This window comes from Eucalyptus grandis, chromosome 5 (genome assembly GCF_016545825.1).
Source record: "Eucalyptus grandis isolate ANBG69807.140 chromosome 5, ASM1654582v1, whole genome shotgun sequence".
Classification (NCBI taxonomy): Eukaryota; Viridiplantae; Streptophyta; class Magnoliopsida; order Myrtales; family Myrtaceae; genus Eucalyptus; species Eucalyptus grandis.
In genome coordinates this window covers 23,053,418-23,074,529 of record NC_052616.1, presented here as the reverse complement: position 1 = coordinate 23,074,529, position 21,112 = coordinate 23,053,418, and positions in this window count along the sequence as shown.

Sequence of the window (21,112 nt, the reverse complement as noted above, 5' to 3'; positions counted from 1 at the left end):
AGCCGAGTGGACCAAAACGACGGGGACAACGAGGGGATAGACTTTCCTCAAGGCGGGCCGAGCATCCGGGCTCGAGAAGGCGGCCAAAACGGGCCAAACACCCGCTGCCATACCCATTTTTTCCAGCTGTTTTGTTTGAGGCCGATGGAAGGGCGGATCCGGGCCGGCTTAGGTCGGAAACGAGCGGAGGAGCGCGGCGGTGCTGCACGGCCAACGGCGAGGCCTCACGGTGGCGGAGACAAGCTCCGGCATCTCTTGCGCGAGCTGAACAGCAGCTCGGGATGCCGGCCAAGCGCGGGCGAGCGCGGGCGGTGGCGGAGCGCGATACGACGGGCGACGACGGCTAGCCCCTGGGCTGACGGCTTGCTGCTCCGATGACCAAACGGGCGGCAAAGCAGCTTGACGGAGGGGCAGGAGCTCGGGGCCACACGAACGAAAGCTGGAGGCGGCAGAGGCGGTGCGACGACAAGCGGCCACGGTGCGCGGGCGACGCGCACGAACGACGGCAGCGGCGAGCTTCCCGACGAAGCTGGCGGCGTCGAGCGGTGAAGGGGCAGCGTCCGGGCGGTTGGCTTGGCTGGTCCGGCCGAACTCATCTCTCTCCCTATTTCCAAGAAGCCCAAGGTTGAAGATGATGGAGATGGGTTGGAGGTGACATCCCACCTTTTGAAGAACAAATCCCCACCCTCCACTTGTCATGATCTTATGCACTCTTGCCCCCACACCATGACATCACCAAGTGATGTCATACTCCACTAACTCAATTATCCACAACCTCTTCCAATGGGTGCATTTTATTTTTCCGCCGGGGCATGAAACTTTGTACATTAATTTCTTTAATTCCATTCTATTCTCTTCCAATTGAGTCCAATTGAAGTCCATAAAATTAATCCAATATCACCACACTTTAATTTACATCTTCACTTGTCCATAGAATCAACTTAAGTCCCAAAAGTATGACCAAAAGCGGGCCTACTAATTTCTCGAGCCAAATTAGCCATTTTCTGATTTAATTGCTGAAAAAATCAGATTGCATGAAAAATCTTCCAAAAATAAGTCAATGATCCTAAAATGATTTGCGACACACCCAAACTTCTAATTTCTGGATTCGATCTCAATTCCACGGTTAATTTCACTTTGGCACGATACTAGCGCAGCCCAACCTACCGGGTAGCTTTTAGAAATTTTCATGCATTTGACCTGTGGTTGATCATCTCAAGCCACAATGTACATCTTTGAAACATTGGCGACTTTCGGTTGTCGGGGGTAATCTCAAGGTTTCAAATACGAACACGGGGGTACCCAATCGATAGAGAAAATCGGTCCAAAGTGCCTATCGACAAGAATTGTGTGATCCGGTGGAATCACCCACACCCGATCACATGCCTTTGTCGAGTCGACCTATCTCCGATCTCTAATTGATTTTTAATTGTGCCGTAATGACCCTTGCAGATTAGCTCGGTTGAAAGATCGCTCCCTGGTCAAATTCTCGAGTCTGATGCATTAGAAACTCTTAACAGCTTCACCCGATAGACTAGTTTCCACATGAGTGGCCAACTCAAGGAAAAGAACTATATGCGTGCCAACGAAATGCCCGTCTCAATTTATTGCAAATAGAATCGGAAAAATCGGGATGTCACATTAGGAATGCTTTCATTTTGTTCTTCCATACGTCGTATTCCTTTCCATCAAAATATGGTGGCCTTGTGCTGCTTTGCCCTTCCATAAGTCTTGGTGCCAACATACTAGCCATAAAGAATCTTTAGCTCAAAAGTAAAAAAACACTTTTATAAACCGAGCACTTGGCTCTGATACCAATTGAGAGTGCTAGTATGAACAAAATAAAGGAGTTAGGGAAGAGAATAAGAACACAAGATTTATAGTGGTTCGGCTTAATCCAAGCCTACGTCCACTCTCCCACGCTAACAACCTTCTTAGCTGGATTCCACTATGCAATCAACAAGAGATTACAACTTCGAGTGCAAACACTTAGTAGTAGATCCACTATCTCACTAAGTCACTCTTTTGATATTTCTCTTACGATTACAAACGTTTAAGCTCTCAAGAGACAAGTATATGATCGAAAGTCGCTCAGACTTTGGAATTATAAATTCTACGCTCCGTGTCTTACTTGCTCATCGGTCCTTCATCTCCTTAAATACTCCTCCACTTCCAAACTAGCCATTGGACAGCATCCCGGAGAATCGTCTTCCAGTATACCCATTGGACAGCTCTGTATCTAGAAGATTTGGTAGCCGTTGAGTGACAAAGGTAGAATCCCAAATTGATTCCGATCGCCCATACAAATGAAATCTTGGTTTCCATAAGTAAAGCTTCTTCTTATAGAAAGTTCTTGTCTTCAAGATCCAATCGTCAATCAAATAGATTGAATCAATCAAATCAATCTTGATGTGGAATCCAAACCAGATCACTAGCCGTTATATGATTGGGCTTGAGTTACGATTCATCGAATCTGGATGTAAAGTCTGAGAGCAATAGACTTTACAATCTGAGTCTGTAGACTTTACAATCTGAGTCTGTAGACTTTACAATCTGAGTCTGTAGACTTTACAATCTGGGTCTGAACATATCTGCTTCTAAACAGATTTAGCTTTAAGGTCTGAACACCGTATGAATAAGTTCAGCTCTAACACGTAGCCCGTCTTCGGTTCGGCTTCAGCATAGAGTCTGTCTTCTGGTTCATCATTCATGTTCAGTCCGGAATTAGTCGAGTGAGCAGATTTCGATGTAGAACAGACTTTGACACGATGTCGCGGTCTTCGGACTTTTTGACACGGCAATTTTCAGACTTTGACACGTAAGTCTGGAAATCTTCGTAATATACTGACATATGTTACGTTCGGTCTTCTAGCTGTCTTCCGATTTTGATAATATCATCTACATGTTCTAACATCTACATGGTCTATTACTCAACCATCAAACATGTTAGTAGCCTTTGATTTATTTTGTCATCTTTAAAACATCATAAGGGATTTCCCTAACAGGAGGCCCCTCCTTAAGATAGCAACCCATGAGCTTAGTGCAAATTGAATTCAATTTTTCTAAAGAGACTAATCTAATTAAAACTAAGCTATAGAAAATCAGGAATTTTCTTAAATCATGTGTATACTATGTAGATGAAACTAAACCAATTCTAATGCTAAAACCAGACAACCTAATTATGTCTTTTTTTTTCTAACCATTTTTCCATTTTTTTAAATTTTCGAATTCATTTATATAATTTTATATTATTTAATTTTTTGAACAAAATTATTTATATATTCCGGAAAATAAGGGACTCGGGCTATGGGCTCTTGGGTTCCCAAGATAGTGGGCAACTATGAGTCTATTATGGTCGTCGCCGTTAACCCTCACCACCGTCAGCCGCTAAACGTTGCACAAATACGAACCGAGTAGCACTAGTACGCACAGGATGCAACCCAAGCAGTAGTACCAATAACTTGATAGTTCCCGTAAAAAATAGTATGGAATCATTTTTTAATTATCTAATCTGTTAATAAAACTTAGGGACCAATTATTGGGATTTGTCCGAGTGGCCACCATTCCAACATGAAAGGGAGAGGTGAGGGATTTGAATCCCCATCTTTTCGAAAGTAGAGTTAGAGTAGAAATAGAGTATGACTGACAAAAAAAAAACAAACTTAGGGACCTCAGTCAATTACTATTAATTATAGTTATCAAAATGGTACTGTTATAGACTAATCTCGTACGATTTGATTAACTTCAACTCATGGCCTTAGCGATATGAAATTGTAAGATGAATCGCTAATCTTCTTAATCTCAAGCAACTTTATTGATTCACTAAAGAATCTACACTCGTCACATGTATATGGAATCAATGATTCAATTTTTTTATACGTTTACCTAATTTTATATTTACTATTTATATTGTATTTTCATAGTTACAATTTAATTAGAAGTAAATTTTATACATTAACACTATAATGGTATATGAAAAATGACATACAAAGCATTATAAATTATATTTGTACTTAATCTTTATTTCTGGGAAAACAATAGGAAATTTAGTCATCTTTATTTTACTCAAATCTTAATATCGTTTGATATTATCTGTAATATAACTGTCGTCAATATAAAATACAAGTATTAAGTATTTTGTCAAACCATACAATTCAATTTGCTTTTCTATTCACTATCCATAAATTTAAGATTCGGATTCATAATTCTTTTTCTCGATTTAACAATTATGCTCTTAATCAAAGTCCAAATGGACTTTCCCGATAGAGCATGGGCATGTGCACATTTGACGCCTCCGATTGTCAAGGCAAACTCTTAGCATGTCCTACCATCTCAACAACTTAGGCATCCATGCACGAGACTCGTCGTGCTATATGCTTTGTGAGCGAGAGCATTACATTGGAATGATATGCAATATGAGATATGTGATACAGAAAAAGACGTATACAATACATTTGCTTATGAAAAGTTTGTCACACCACACCAAAAAAAAGAAAAAAAAAAAGAAAGAAGATTGGCTGTCATACAATCTTTTGTTCTCTTCTTCCATGTTTCCTACGTGTATGCCTATTGCGGCGTGTAAACGACCTCACAGAACGTGGTAGGAGCTCCAAACTACCCACAGGGTGAGTCCGCTCCGGTTCGGCTCAGTTCCAAACCTCCCACCGTGATTTCCGCTGGACAAGCAACTTCCCGTCGGGCAATTCTCCCTTCCATAGAAGTCAGAATGAGCAGCTGGCTGTCTTCGTACCCAGAACTTCATCCCGCCATAAGAATTCATTACTGCAAGAAAAGTGCAAGAATTAATAACCATGTGGCTAAGAATTATCCCACTGTAAGAGTTCGTTAGTTGATCAATAATAACCATGTGAGGATGAACTATTGCGGCCAAGCCAGATCTTGACATACTGCTCTTTCACCCTCTTACCATCACATTGCTTCAACCAAAGTTGAAGCACTTCTCTGGTAAATCGCTGACCCGACTGTCCGCCTGCAAGTTTGGATCGTGCACGATCGCTGGAGGCAAATCAACAGTGGTTTGCGTGGAAACGAAACACGATCCATGATTCTTCCTTTCATTTGGCATCATAAAGGTTTTGCATCGAAGGCACAACTTCTCCGCATAGATAGAGACTATCAAGATAGAATACCAACTGATGAAAGGCTGCATAAATACCCAAATATATGGTCATGTTCATAATTGCTGTGGATAGACTTGCACAACCTACTTTATATAGCACATTTATTCCCATGCCCAGAGGCATTATCAACGGCAGGTTTTTTATTCCAGGATTGCTTTCCTCAATAAGCGAGACCATATGCATCCCTTAAGTTGTTACTCAACTACACGAGGGAATTGAAATATGGATGTTCAGGTTGTTAATGTTTTTGATCGATGGAATGGTGGACGGCAATTTCACGACATCTAACTTTGCTATTACATGCATCCGATAAAAGCTCAAAGATATACAACTGGAAATATTAGATCATTTTGTATCAAACTTGTTGTGTATTTCAATAAGTTTTGAAATATTGAGAACTATTAGTTTCGTAATGATTTTTTAACGTCATCAATTTGTAACGGCTTGTTTTTGCCATTAATATAAAACAGTTTTGTAATGTTTTATAATGGTCATATAATGGCTATTTAACGGCCATTTAACGACTTTATTACAACTTTGTAATGTTTTTTTTTTGCATAGACCCTTCATTATTTTACAATGGATTTATAACGGTTTCTCAACGACTTTCTCTTTCTTGTTTGAATATAAATTAAACTTTTCAAACCATAATCTTTTAAGATACACGGAATTCTCATATCATTCCTTTTCTTTTAGCTAAGCATTACTCCTATTTATTCTAATATTCAGTGCGGTGTGTTGTATCTTGGGAGGACACTAGAGCCTTACGCACTAAGTTTCGTACTTCAACGGCGGAATTATTCTTAAGGACACTTATTACATATCTTGGATGATTAATCTTATTTTATCATATTTTCTAACGGATTTCCAACATTTCTTATTTTCATATTATATAATATTTCTTCAAAAAAACTTGTGATTCCTTCCTTTTGTATGACAAGCAAAGGAAAAGATGCGAGAAATAAATGTGTCAATGTAGGAAATTTGCCCAGTAATGAAAATTCTCACGTTGTGAAAGTATTTATAGCACGGATCCGCAAATGACTTAGTATGTTTTACGTATCGTTGATACTACAATTTTTATTTTTATATAAAAAATAAAAGCTTTATTTGCAAAGGAATTTCAAGTACAAAAATGGTTGTATTTTCTACGAGGCATAATACCGTAATTGTTTCTCTCGTTTTCTATTTTGTATTTGAACACTTCTTTAGCCCAATTACCGTTTGTTTAGTATATGATGCCTTTGAACTGGAGCTACTTCAACGAAATTCTCTTGTGAACTGCATCGACCTTTTGCCCAAAATGCACATTTATATAAGTTTGTGAAACCATATTATGGATCATATGTCAAACAAAATAAGCATAACTTACTTGTCCCCACATAAATATCAAGCCATTGTGTCAGTCCAAGAGAGGGAGAGACTTCTGGGATTGAGCTGGATATTTTAAATTATATTGAACTAAATTATAATTGTACTTTTTTGGTAAAGAAAGGATTATATTAAGAGAAAATGTCTGAAAATCTTGCATCTACATTAGTTGGAGACATACCTCCAATACAACCTGTAAGCAAACTATTGGGAAAAATACTAAAAAATTATAAACTTATTGCATTTGTATTAGTTTGGTCATAAACCTTTTGATTTAGTTTAGTTTGAAACCTTTTAACAATTAACCAATTTTGGCCAAAAATAGTTAACATAGATGCCAGCAGTATTGTGTGAGATGGCCGGTGTTGGCATAATTTTCTAAATTTTCTAATAACTTTTTCCTTTCCTTTTTTCTATAGAGTCTGGCAACCTCACCGGCCACTACTTCACACTTCCATTGGACAAGCTTCAAAGCAACATAATAGTCTTGATCTTGCTTCCATCCTATTGCACCTGAGTGCATCAGCGCATCCTTCAGCCTCCCAAACAACTCTTCCATTTTCACTTTTCGGAACTCCTTTATGCACCTTCTGCAAACTTCAAGAACAGGATTTAACAAGTGACAACAGCCAGCAGACGTTCATATTTGGTTGATTCTCCGCATCTTTTCGCAAGCACGACACTCCAATGCGGATACAATTCGACGCTTGAAATTCGTCACACGTATATGAATCCAATGATTTGATTTTTCATACATTTACCTAAATGTTTATTTACTATTTACATTGTATTTTCGTAGTTACAAATTAATTAGAGGTAAATTTTATACTTTAACGCTTTAATGGTAAATGCAAAATGACATACAAGATATTGGAATTATATTTCAACATTATCTTTATTTTTAAGAAAACAATGGGAAATTATATCATCTTATTCATAACGATCACCACATTTACATAAATTAAAAATTAGTTTACTAGATCATTATTCTTCCTCAAATATCAAACATCATTTGATTTTATCTATGAAATTTATAATTGTCGTCAACACGAAATACTAGTCTTCAAGTATTTTGCCAAATCTTACAACTCAATTCAATTTTATGTTCACCATTCATAAATTTCAGATTTCTATTCACAATTTTTTTCTCAATTCAACAATTATGCTATTAAACAATTTCAGATGGATTTTCCTGATAGAGCATGCCAACATCCGACGCCTCTGATTGTTAAGGCAAACCCTTAGCATGTCCTACCATCTTGACAGCTTAGGCAGCCATGCATAAGACTCATCGCAGTATAAGTTTTCTTAGGGAGAGCATATATAAATATTATATCACGTTAGATACTTGTCCCCATGTTCTCTTCCTCCATATTCCTCTTTTCATTTTTTGCGATAACCAAAGTCCAAATGGGCTTCCCCAGTGGAGTATGGGCTTGCCCACATTTATGGCCTCTAGTTGTTAAGGCAAATTATAATTCACAAAAGAAATTTTTGGTTCATAAAAGTTTCAAACTTCACCAATAATTTTGTAAATTATATTTCATTCTTTCTAGGGCTAGTCCATAGCCCTAATAAACACTAGTTCCGATGCATTATACTATAATAACCGAACATCATTATTAATTTTTTATTTACAAAATCTTTTGAAATATGTGGGGGATTGTTGGATATTTCCATAATATTTTGAAATATTTACAATAATAGCTTCGATAAAAGTTATGACCATTATTATTTTTAATGATCACATAATGGTTTCTTAACGGTCATATAACGCCTTTTCAATTGCTTTGTAACGTTTAATTTATTTCCCAAATAAATCCTCTAGTATTTTACAATGGCTCTATTTTGTTTGTATATAAAAATAAAATCTCATAAGACAATCTTGACATATACACTGAATGAAAGAGAGAATATGCCATTTCTTTAAAAAAAAAATCTTTCATTTGCTTTCTTTTTCCTTGTTGGGTTATGCATAACGTTGTTTCTATTCCTTCTAATATTCAGTGTGAAGTATAGAAGAATGTCTATTGTATCTCAGGAGGATAGCCATAGAAGCCCATCACACTGAGTTTCGCACTTTGATTGACATAATTATCCTTAAAGATAGTGCCTGCGCTTGCATGCCTCATATAAATTTATTTATTCTCATTAGCTTTTTCAACAAGTCATACTTAACTTAGATGCATCACTAATCATTTTAACTGCAAGTGAATTTATTAATTCACTAATGAATCTATGACTCGATAAGTACATCAATTTGGCGATTCAATTCTTTATGCATTTACCTATTGAAAACTATATTTTTACTATGCATAAAGTATATTGATAGTTCACGATCAATTATAATCCTAATTTGAATAAAACAACGGCAAATTATATTGTCTTATGCATAGGATCATCAAATGTACTTAGAATGAAGATTTTGTTTTCCTGGATCATAAATTCTTACTCAAATATTTATATCTTATATAATTATTAATGAAATTTATAACTATCTTCGACATAAATACTAGTTTTAGGCATTTTACTGAATCTTAGGATTCCATTTGATTTTAAGTTGACGATTCACAATTGATAAATTTAATATTTCGATTTAAGATACGTTTTTCGATTTATTAATTGTGCTATCAAACCAAAGACCAAATGGACTTTTGTGACAAAAGGTGGGCACGATGCGAGGCGTAAGAGCATACATAAGTTAAAATGCAATGCACTAGGAGATTTGTGATAAGGAAGAAGATGCGTACATTTCATGTCAGTACAGTAGAAACTCTTGGAGACTTAAACCAAGGAAAGCTCATCACACCACATACAGAAAAGATCCATTGCTATTGCATCTTTACATTACATACATGGAAAGTGAAATCCATCCACCATTAACTTGTGCCCATCTTCTCTTCTTCCATTATTTTCCTTTCGTTTTTGTAGGACCAGAAAACCTTGTATATTCATTCTAGCCTTCTTATAACTACTGGCAGATCTTTCTGAGTAATTTCAAAAAATGCCAGCCTGATGGTGTTCCGTATCTCCACTTTCAGGTTGATGCTTTAGGCGGCATTATGACATCGTCTTTTTTAATTATAAGGTTGATCTTTTAATTATAAGGTTGATCATGGGGTTTAAAGGTAATGGACGCTTGCTCAGCTTGTTCTGAGCAACGGACAGTTTTAACACCAGCAGGTGGCCAACAAAGGTGGTGAGCGGTTTTTTTGCATGACGCACCCCGGGACCCTATCTTGGTCATTTTTCAAGAAAATCAGACTCTGCTGCCTCTTCTGGTAATCCATGTTTTCCCTGTGTTGTAACTCCGTTCTTGGGCCTCATTGTGGCTTCCTCTTGCTGGATGTGTAGGGAGTCTTCCTTGTTTCACTGTCAGTTGTAATGATAAGGACTAGTTTAGCAAATCATAGTCACATTCGATATCAGAGCGCACACGAGAGAGAGAGAGAGAGAGAGAGAGAGAGAGAGAGAGAGAGAGAGATACCATGGTTGAGAGCCTATTCTGGTGAATCATTGATCCGACTTTTTACAGGAATTATAGGTGCATGTGAGAGATGTGTCGAGACTCGTTCTCCAAAATGGGTGCGAAAACATGAAATGCATGATTCTTGGCTTCATTGTGATCACCAGGGCTTACATTGGACAGAGAAACAGGACATAAAGAGGTCAAAGGAAACAATTTGTTCATAAGGGGAGGTGTGACTGCAAGGGGAGAGTAGAATTTGACTTAGGCTAGGGTGTGAAGCACCAAACGTTGAAGGGCATATAAATATGCAAAATACCGGTCAATGTCATTATTGCTATGGATACACTTGCGTATTTTGCCTTTAGTCAATTCCCATATTTGGAGATCGAATAATTGGTAGGGTTTGTTGGATTGATTTACCATACGAACTTGACCATGTATATCCTCGGTATAGGACTTTACCTATTGAAGATAATTAAAATCTAGGCCTTTAAATTTTTTTAATCATTTTGAGAAATGAGATCACATATAGTAATTTCAAAATGTATCTAATAAGTACTTAAAACACATAAACCCAATTAATATATATGAGTGAAAGTAATAGACCGACTTAAGGTAGGGTCAAATCTCTTTCTATTCATTGTGTTTTAATGGATCGAGATATCAGACATACATCTCTTTCCTTTTCTCAATCATTGTAGAATTATCATATCTTAGTGCACGTGTATAAATCAAAATAAACAGGCTCGATCACACTGCTATTCATTCCAAATTAAATTAAATACAGATAATTCCCATTATCGTTGCGGAGAATTAAAGGTAATTTTCCTTGGGATTGATTTACTCTACAAACTTGACCACGTACACGCTTGATTTAGTATTTAACTATTAAAAAAAACAGAAATATAGGCAATTAGATTTTATAATCATTTTGATAAATGAGATAATGAGCGTCAATTTCACATGTTGAACATGATTATTAGATATTTCCGAAAAGTACTTAAAGCACATTAACCGAGCACTTTACTATATGCGGATAAAAGTAATGATCGGCCTATAGTAGTGTTGCATCTCTTGCTTTTTCGTGCTTTTTTAATGAAATTTACTCACTTTTCTAAGGAAAAAAACTTATAGAACAAGAATCGTTATATCAGTCTTTCATCTCTTTCTTCTATGATAGTAGAATGATCATATCTTATTGCACATACATAAATCAAAATAAATTACTTTGACCATGCTTTTGTACATGCCAAACCAAATTAAAATGCTGGTCGCTCTTAATATTGTTGTGGATAGACTTGCATATTTTGCTTTGAATCAGTTTTCATACTTAGAGACAGAATTAATGGCAGGCTTTTGTTGGGATTGATTTACTCTACAAACTTGACCATGTATACCTTGGTTACCTATTCAACAGAACTAAAATGGAGGCTGTTAAATTTTTTATTATTTTGATAAATGAGATCTGGACAGCATTTTCACATTGTCGAACATTGCTATCATATGTATAGGATATGTACTTAAAGCATCTAACAATTTACTATATACGAAGGAGAGCTTTAGACTGCCTTAGGGTACAATTACACCTCTTGCTTTTTGTTATGTTCTGATGAACTTTAGTCACCTATCTAAGTAAAAAAGAATCAATATATATATATATATATATATATATATATATATATATATTGAGGCTAGTTTAACGACTTCTATTGTTTTTTTTTTTTTTTTTAACTTTTGTGGTTACCCATTGGGTTGCAAATACATTATTTCCATTTGTCTACCTGATACTTTTCCAGGCTTAGCTGCGTAGAAATACCTTAAAGCGCATCCCCTATTTGTTTTAATAAGCTAAGTCGAATCAAAAGCAATTGAAATTTGGGCAGCCACACTCCTTTTCCAGGGACAATGCATCAACCCCTCGTACACTAGAAAAATGACATTATGATAATAAAAAAAAAAAAAAATGAAAGAATTCTGGACACTTTTGTTGGAAAAATTTAGAGAATATGAAATTGAGAACCATTGAAAAATTGTTGGAAAAGATGAAAAAGAAATCAATTGTTGGCAATCACTACCTAACCTTAAGGATAATTCCATTTCTCGGAATATGGAATTTGGTGTGATAGGCTTTATTGACTATCCTCTCAAGATATGATATGCATTCTTCTTTGCCCTCCATAGAATAAAAGAAGGAACATGAACAACGCAATTGCATGGATAACCCAACTAGGAAAGAAATGGAAAAAAAAGGAAAAAAGTTTTCTTTTTATCTAGCATGTCCGAAAAGATTGTGGTTTGACGTTTTATTTTATAGGCAAACAAAAGAGAGAGAAATCGTTATAAATTACTTGGTAATTATTAAGTTGGTGATAGTTAGAAAGCCTTCAAATAAGTTGCAAAGCCGTTACAAACCATTACACTGTTGTTGCACAACAGTTCCAAATTGGTGACTTTCATGACGGTCATAACTTCTAACAAAACCGTTACTTTCAAATGATTCAAAATTGCTGACATATCAAACCACGTTGTTGCTTTAAGTTTAAAGGCTTAAAGTTCACTTGTGCTCAATTGATGTGTAAGAAGGGGAAAGAGAGTGTGAAGCCAACAAAAAGTTCAGATGGCCGAATTACTTTTAGCGAAATATATTAAGGTATTGCCATCTCGGGAAGCGCATGGCTGAATTCTCTCAAATTTGATCAAATAATACAGTATTACATCCATATTCTATAGGTGTTGGGCAACTGATCCTCGTACACCTTTCTTTAAGGATGCTTTACTTTACCTTCAGACCCTTAGCAAACTTTACTCTAACGAGCACTGTAAACCGATAATTGACGTAGTTCTGACTCTCGCAGACTTTCTGGATATAGGTTATTGTTCACTGGTTGCTTTCTAGATAATTAAGTACGTCGATTGCTTAATAGGCTCCAACTTCTCCCCTACTGGTCTTGATATGTTTTGATTGATTGTCCAAAAGCCACATAATACATGATGCTTGAATATACCTCCAGAAGAAGTGGCTCGCTTCTGTAACTTCCATGGAACTTGACTCTTCTACTTGTAAACACAGGTTGACTTTGCCATGGAGATTTAACCCAAACTAGTTAGTAAGCAGGGTTAAGACAAAAGAAGTTTTTTCAACCCGGTCGGACAAAGAGTGAAGTTATCCTTTCATCCCCACATTTTCCTTCAGGTAATGAATAAAGTAAATCAGACCCGTCGTTCATATCCGTCTGAGAGAGAGAGAGAGAGAGAGAGAGAGAGAGAGAGAGAGAGATGCTTGCTAATATGAAGGCCTATTCCAGTAGATCACTGATCCAATTTTTGGCAGGCATTCTGGGTGCATGTAAAAAACGTGTCCAGACTCGTTCTGCAAAATGGTCGGGACGGCACGAAATGCTTGATTCTTAAAAGGAGGGAGGAGAGTTAATCAGTGTGGCTACAAGGAAATAGTAGAATTTGACTTGGGATAAGGTGTGAAGCACTGAAAGTTGAAAGTTTAAAGATGATGCCTATGTCGTGAGCTGTGTCGAGACAGGTTTAAGATAATGCCTAAAAGCTTGATCGGCCGCTCGCTTGTGAAACAAGAGTTGCAACTAGTTTTGGCTTGGCTAGGAAGCAGGTGGAGCATACAAGATTGCAAAATTAGAGACTTTATAAAATCGGGGATTTGATTCTCACACTAATAGAGGTATCTCTAACTTGATTCTGGATTGCTTATCTAAATGATTAAATGGCTTGAACCTAATTAAATTTCCATGCAATGTTTTTATGTTTATTATGATCTAACATGTGACCTAACCAACCAAAAAGAAGTAAGTGAAGTAAAGGAATGGAAACAAACACATCAAATGGGGGTAATAAGGGGGCAAGTAAGAAATAAGGTGCCAAATGGAACCAGATACGATGTTGGGTAGGCCTCCTTAAGATAGCAACCCATGAGCTTAGTGCAAATTGAATTCAATTTTTCTAAAGAGGCTAATCTAACTAAAACTAAACGTAGAAAATCATGAATTTTCCTAAATCATGTGTATACTATGTACATGAAACTAAACCAATTTTAATGCTAAAACCAGACAACCTAATTATGTCCTATTTTTCTAACCATTTTCCATTTTTTTTTTAAATTTTCGAATTCATTTATATATTTTTACATTATTTAATTTTTTAAAGAAAATTATTTCTGTATTCCGGAAAATAAGGGACTCGGGCTGTGGGCTCTTGGGTTCCCAAGATAGTGGGCAACAGAAACGAGGCAAACCCCATTGTCAAGCCCTCTTTTAGTCAAAAAGACATTCAAAGCCCATCTTTAAATACAGCTAACCTAGGCCCCATTTCTCATTGCAGCCACGTCAAGCCCATTCCACTATAATCAAGCCTAGTCCCACGCAGTGTCTATTATGGCCGTCGCCTTTAACCCTCACCGCTGTCAGCCGCTAAGCGTTTCACAAATACGAACCGAGTAGCACCAGTACGCACAGGATGCAACGAGCCAAGCAGCAGTACCAATAACTTGATAGTTCCCGTAAAAGTTATTATGGGATCACTTTTTGAATTACCTCATCTGTTAATTAAACTGAGGTACCAACCACTGGGGTTTGCCCCAATTGCCACCCTTCTAACCTAGAAAGGGGAGATGGGGGGTTCGAACCCTCATCTTCTTGGAGGATTAGGGTTGTGACGATTTAATTTCAAGTGAAGGTTTCGAGTCTCACGCTCTCCAAGAGATAAGGCAAAAGTCTGAGAGTAAGAGTTATAATAGAAATAGAGTATGATCGACCAAAAAAAAAAAAAAAAAAAAATCTCAGGGACCTCAGTCAATTACTATTAATTATAGTTATCAAAATGGTACCGTTATAGACTAATCTCGTATGACTTAATTAATTTTAACTCATGGCCTTAGCGATATGATATTGTAAGATGAATTGCTAATCTTCTTAATCTCAAGCAACTTTATTGATTCACTAAAGAATCTACACCTCCTCACATGTATATGGATTCAATGATTCAATTTTTTTATACATTTACCTAATTTTGTATTTACTATTTATATTGTATTTTCATAGTTACAGTTTAATTAGAAGTAAATTTTATACTTTTAACGCTATAATGGTAAATGAAAAATGACGTACAAAACATTATAATTTATATTTGTACTTAATCTTTATTTTTGGGAAAACAACGGGACATTAAGTCATCTTGCTCATGACTATCACCATATCTACTTAAATTTAAGATTAGTTTACCAGATCTTTAATTTTACTCAAATCTTAAATATCATGTGATATTATCTATAAAATTTATAACTGTCGTCAACATAAAATACAAGTCTTAAGTATTTTGTCAAACCATACCTTTAAATTTGATTTTATATTCACTATTCATAAATTTAAGATTCCGATTCATGATTTCTTTTCTTGATTTAATGATTATTCTCTTAATCAAAGTCCAAATGGACTTTCCGAATAGAGCATAGGCATGCGCACATTTGAGGCCTCCGGTTGTTAAGGCAAACTGTTAGTGTGTCCTACCATCTCAATAACTTAGGCATCCATGCATGAGACTCATCGTGCTATATGCTCTGTGAGCGAGAGCATACATTGGAATGATAGGCAATATGAGATATGTGATACGGAAAAAGATGTATACAATACATTTGCTTATGAAAAGTTCGTCACACCACAAAAAAAAAAAAAAAAAGATTGGCCTTCATACAATCTTTTGTTCTATTCTTCCATGTTTCCTACGCGTATGCCTATTGCGGCGTGTAAACGACCTCACAGAACGTGGTAGGAGCTCCAAACTAGCCACAGGGTGAGTCCACTCCGGTTCGGCTCAGTTCCAAACCTCCCACCGTGATTTCCGCTGGACAAGCAACTTCCCGTCGGGCAATTCTCCCTTCCATAGAAGTCAGAATGAGTAGCTGGCTGTCTTCTTCCCCAGAACTTCATCTCACCATAAGAATTCATTACTGCAAGAAAAGTGCAAGAATTAATAACCATGTGGCTAAGAATTATCCCACTGTAAGAGTTCGTTAGTGGATCAATAATAACCATGTGAGGATGAACTATTGCGGCCAAGCCAGATCTTGACATACTGCTCTTTCACCCTCTTACCATCACATTGCTTCGCCCAAGGTCGAAGCACTTCTCTGGTAAATCGCTGACCCGACTGTCCGCCTGCGAGTTTGGACCGTGCACGATCGCTGGAGGCAAATCAACAGTGGTTTGCGGGGAAGCGAAACACGATCCATGATTCTTCCTTTCATTTAGCATCATAAAGGTTTTGCATTGAAGGCACAACTTCTCCGCATAGATAGAGACTATCAAGATAGAATACCAACTGATGAAAGGCTGCATAAATACCCAAATATACGGTCATGTTCTTTATTGCTGTGGATAGACTTGCACAACCTACTTTATATAGCACATATGTTCCCATGCCCAGAGGTATTATCAACAGCAGGTTTTTTATTCCAGGATTGCTTTCCTCAATAAGCGAGACCGTATGCATCCCTTAGGTTGTTACTCAACTACACGAGGGAATTGAAACGTGGACGCTCAGATTGTTAATGTTTTTGATCGATGGAATGGTGGACGGCAATTTCACGACATCTAACTTGGCTATTACATGAATCTGATAAAAGCTCAATGATATACAACTGCAAATATTAGATCATTTTCTATCAAGCTTGTTGTGTATTTCGATAAGTTTTGAAATATTCAAAATTATTAATTTTGTAATGATTTTTTAACGTCATCAATTTGTAACGGCTTGTTTTTGCCATCATATAAAACAGGTTTGTAATGTTTTATAACGGTCATATAATGGCTATTTAACGGCCATGTAATGACTTTATTATAGCTTTGTAATGTTTTATAACGGTCATATAATGGCTATTTAACGGCCATATAACGACTTTATTATAGTTTTGTGATGTTTCTTTTTTTCATAAACCCTTCATTATTTTACAATGGATTTATAACGGTTTCTTAACGACTTTCTCTTTCTTGAATATAATTAAACTTCAAACCACAATATTTTAAGATACACGGAATTCTCATATCATTCCTTTTCTTTTAGCTAAGCATTACTCCTATTTGTTCTAATATTCAATGCGGTGTGTTGTATCTTGGGAGGACACTAGAGCCTTATAGACTAAGTTTCGTACTTCATCAGCCAAATTATTCTTAAGGACAGTGATTACACATCTTGGATGATTAATCTTATTTTATCATCTTTTCTAACGGATTTCCAACATTTCTTATTTTTCATATTATATAATATTTCTTCAAAAAAACTTGTGATTCCTTCCTTTTGTATGACAAGCAAAGGAAAAGATGCAAGAAATAAATGTGTCATTGTAGGAAATTTGCCCAGTAATGAAAATTCTCACGCTGTAAAAGTATTTATAGCACGGATCCGCAAATGACTTAGTATGTTTTACGCATCATTGATACTACATTTTTTTTTTTTATAGAAAAAATAAGAGCTTTATTTGCAAAGGAATATCAAGTACAAAAATGGTTGTATTTTTTACGAGGCATAATACCATAATTGTTTCTCTCGTTTTCTATTTTGTATTTGAACACTTCTTTAGCCCAATTACCGTTTGTTTAGTATATGATGCCTTTGAACTGGAGCTACTTCAACGAAATCCTCTTGTGAACTGCATCGACCTTTTGCCCAAAATGCACATTTATATAAGTTTGTGAAACCATATTATGGATCATATGTCAAACAAAATAAGCATAACTTACTTGTCCCCACATAAATATCAAGCCATTCTGTCAGTCCAAGAGAGGGAGAGACTTCTGGGATTGAGCTGGATATTTTAAATTCTATTGAATTAAATTCTAATTGTGCTTTTTTTGGTAAAGAAAGGATTATATCAAGAGAAAATGTCTGAAAATCTTGCATCTACATTAGTTGGAGACATACCTCCAATGCAACATGTAAGCAAACTATTGGGAAAAATACTAAAAAAATTATAAACTTATTGCATTTGTATTAGTTTGGTCATAAACCTTTTGATTTAGTCAATTTAGTTTGAAACCTTTTAACAATTAACCAATTTTGGCCAAAAATAGCTAACATAGATGCCGGAAGTATTGTGTGAGATGGCCGGTGTTGGCATAATTTTCTAAATTTTCTAAATTTTCTAATAATGTTTTCCTTTCCTTTTTTTCCATAGAGTCTGGCAACCTCACCGGCCTATTGCACCTGAGTGCAACAGCGCATCCTTCAGCCTCCCAAACAATTCTTCCATTTTCACTTCTCGGAACTCCTTTATGCACCTTCAGCAAACTTCAAGAACAGGATTTAACAAGTGACAACAGCCAGCACACGACATATTTGGTCGATTCTCCGCATCTTTTCGCAAGCACGACACTCCAATGCGGATACAATTCAACGCTTGAAATTCGTCACACTTATATGAATCCAATGATTTGATTTTTCATACATTTACCTAAATGTTTATTTACTATTTACATTGTATTTTCGTAGTTACAAATTAATTAGAGGTAAATTTTATACTTTAACGCTATAATGGTGAATGAAAAATTACATACAAGACATTGGAATTATATTTCAACATTATCTTTATTTTTAAAAACAATGGGAAATTATATCATCTTATTCATAACGATCACCACATTTACATAAATTAAAAATTAGTTTACTAGATCATTATCCTTCCTCAAATATTAAACATCATTTGATTTTATCCATGAAATTTATAATTGTCGTCAACACAAAATACTAGTCTTCAAGTATTTTGCCAAATCTTAGACTCAATTCGATTTTATGTTCACCATTCATAAATTTCAGATTTCTATTCACAATTTTTTTCTCAATTTAACAATTATGCTATTTAACATTTCCAGATGGATTTTCCCGATAGAGCATGCCAACATTCGAGGCCTTCGATTGTTAAGGCAAACTCTTAGCATGTCCTGCGATCTCGACAGCTTAGGCAGCCATGCATAAGACTCATCACAGTATATGCTTTCTGAGGGAGATCATATATAAATATTCTATCACATTAGATACTTGTCCCCATGTTCTCTTCCTCCATATTCCTCTTTTCATATTTTGCGATAACCAAAGTTCAAATGGACTTCCCCAGTGGAGTATGGGCTTGCCCACATTTACAGCCTCTAGTTGTTATGACAAATTATAATTCACAAAAGAAATTTTTGGTTCATAAAAGTTTCGAACATCACCAATAATTTCGTAAATTATATTTCACTCTTTCTAGGGCTGGTCCATAGCCTAAGAAGCACTAGTTCTGATGCATTATACTCCAATCACCGAACATCATTATTAATTTTTTATTTTCAAAATCTTTTGAAATATGTGGGGGATTGTTGGATATTTCCATAATATTTTGAAATACTTACAATAATAGCTTTGATAAAAGTTATGATTGCATTGAAGACCATCATTATTTTTAATGGTCACATAACGGTTTTTTAATAGTCATATAATGGCTTTTCGACTCCCACGTTCTGCAAGAGGCAGGGCAAAAGACTAAGAGTGAGTGTAGTGCAGGAATAGAGTAGGACTGACCAAAAAAAAAAAAAAAATTCGCTTTGTAACGTTTAATTTATTTCCCAAATAAATCCTCTAGTATTTTACAATAGCTCTATTTTGTTTGCATATAAAAATAAAATCTCATAAGACAATCTTGACATATACATTGAATGAAAGAGAGATTATTCCCTTTCTTTAAAAAATCTTTCATTTGCTTTCTTTTTCCTTGTTGAGTTATGCTTAACGTTGTTTCTATTCCTTCTAATATTCAGTGTGGAATATAGAATAATGTCTATTGTATCTCGGGAGGATAGCCATCAAAAGCCCATCACATCGAGTTTCACACTCTGATAGGCAGAATTATCCTTAAGGATAGTGCCTGCGCTTGCATGCCTTAGATAAATTTATTTATGTTCATTAACTTTTTCAACAAGTCATACTTAACTTAGATGCATCACTAATCGTTTTAACCGCAAGTGAACTAATTAATTCACTAATGAATATATGACTCGATAAGTACATCAATTTGGCGATTCAATTCTTTATGCATTTACCTATTGAACAATATATTTTTACTATGCATAAAGTATATTGATAGTTCACGATCAATTATAATCCTAATTTGAATAAAACAACGGCAAATAATATTGTCTTATGCATAGGATCATCAAATGTACTTAAAATGAAGATTTTGTTTTCCTGGATCATAAATTCTTACTCAAATATTTATATCTTATATAATTATTAATGAAATTTATAACTATCTTCGACATAAAATACTAGTTTTAGGCATTTTACTGAATCTTAGGATTCCATTTGATTTTAAGTTGACGATTCACAATTAATAAATTTAATATTTCGATTTAAGATACGTTTTTCGATTTATTAATTGTGCTATTAAACCAAAGACCAAATGGACTTTTGTGACAGAGGGTGGGCACGATGCGAGGCGTAAGAGCATACATAAGTTAAAATGCAATGCGCTAGGAGATTTGTGATAAGGAAGAAGATGCGTACATTTCATGTCAGTACAGTATAAACTCTCGGAGACTAAAATCAAGGAAAGCTCATCACACCACATACAGAAAAGATCCATTGCTATTGCATCTTTACATTACATACATGGAAAGTGAAATCCATCCACCATTAACTTGTGCCCATGTTCTCTTCCTCCATTATTTTCCTTTCGTTTTTGTAGGACCAGAAAACCTCGTATATTCATTCTAGCCTTCTTCTAACTACTGGCAGATCTATCTGATTAATTTCAAAAAATGCCAGCCGGATGGTGTTCCGTGTCTCCACTTTCAGGTTGATGCTTTTGGCGGCATTATGACATTGTCTTTTTATCTATAAGGTTGATCATGGGGTTTAAAGATAATGGACGCTTGCTCAGCTTGTTTTGAGCAACGGACAGTTTTAACACCCGCAGGAGGCCAGCAAAGGTGGTTAGCGGTTTTTTTGGCATGACGCACCCCGGGACCCTATCTTGGTCATTTTTAAAGAAAATATTGACTCTGCTGCCTCTTCTGCCAATCCATGTTTTCCCTTTGTTGTAACTCTCTGTTTCCTAGGCCTCATTGTAGCTTCCTCTTGT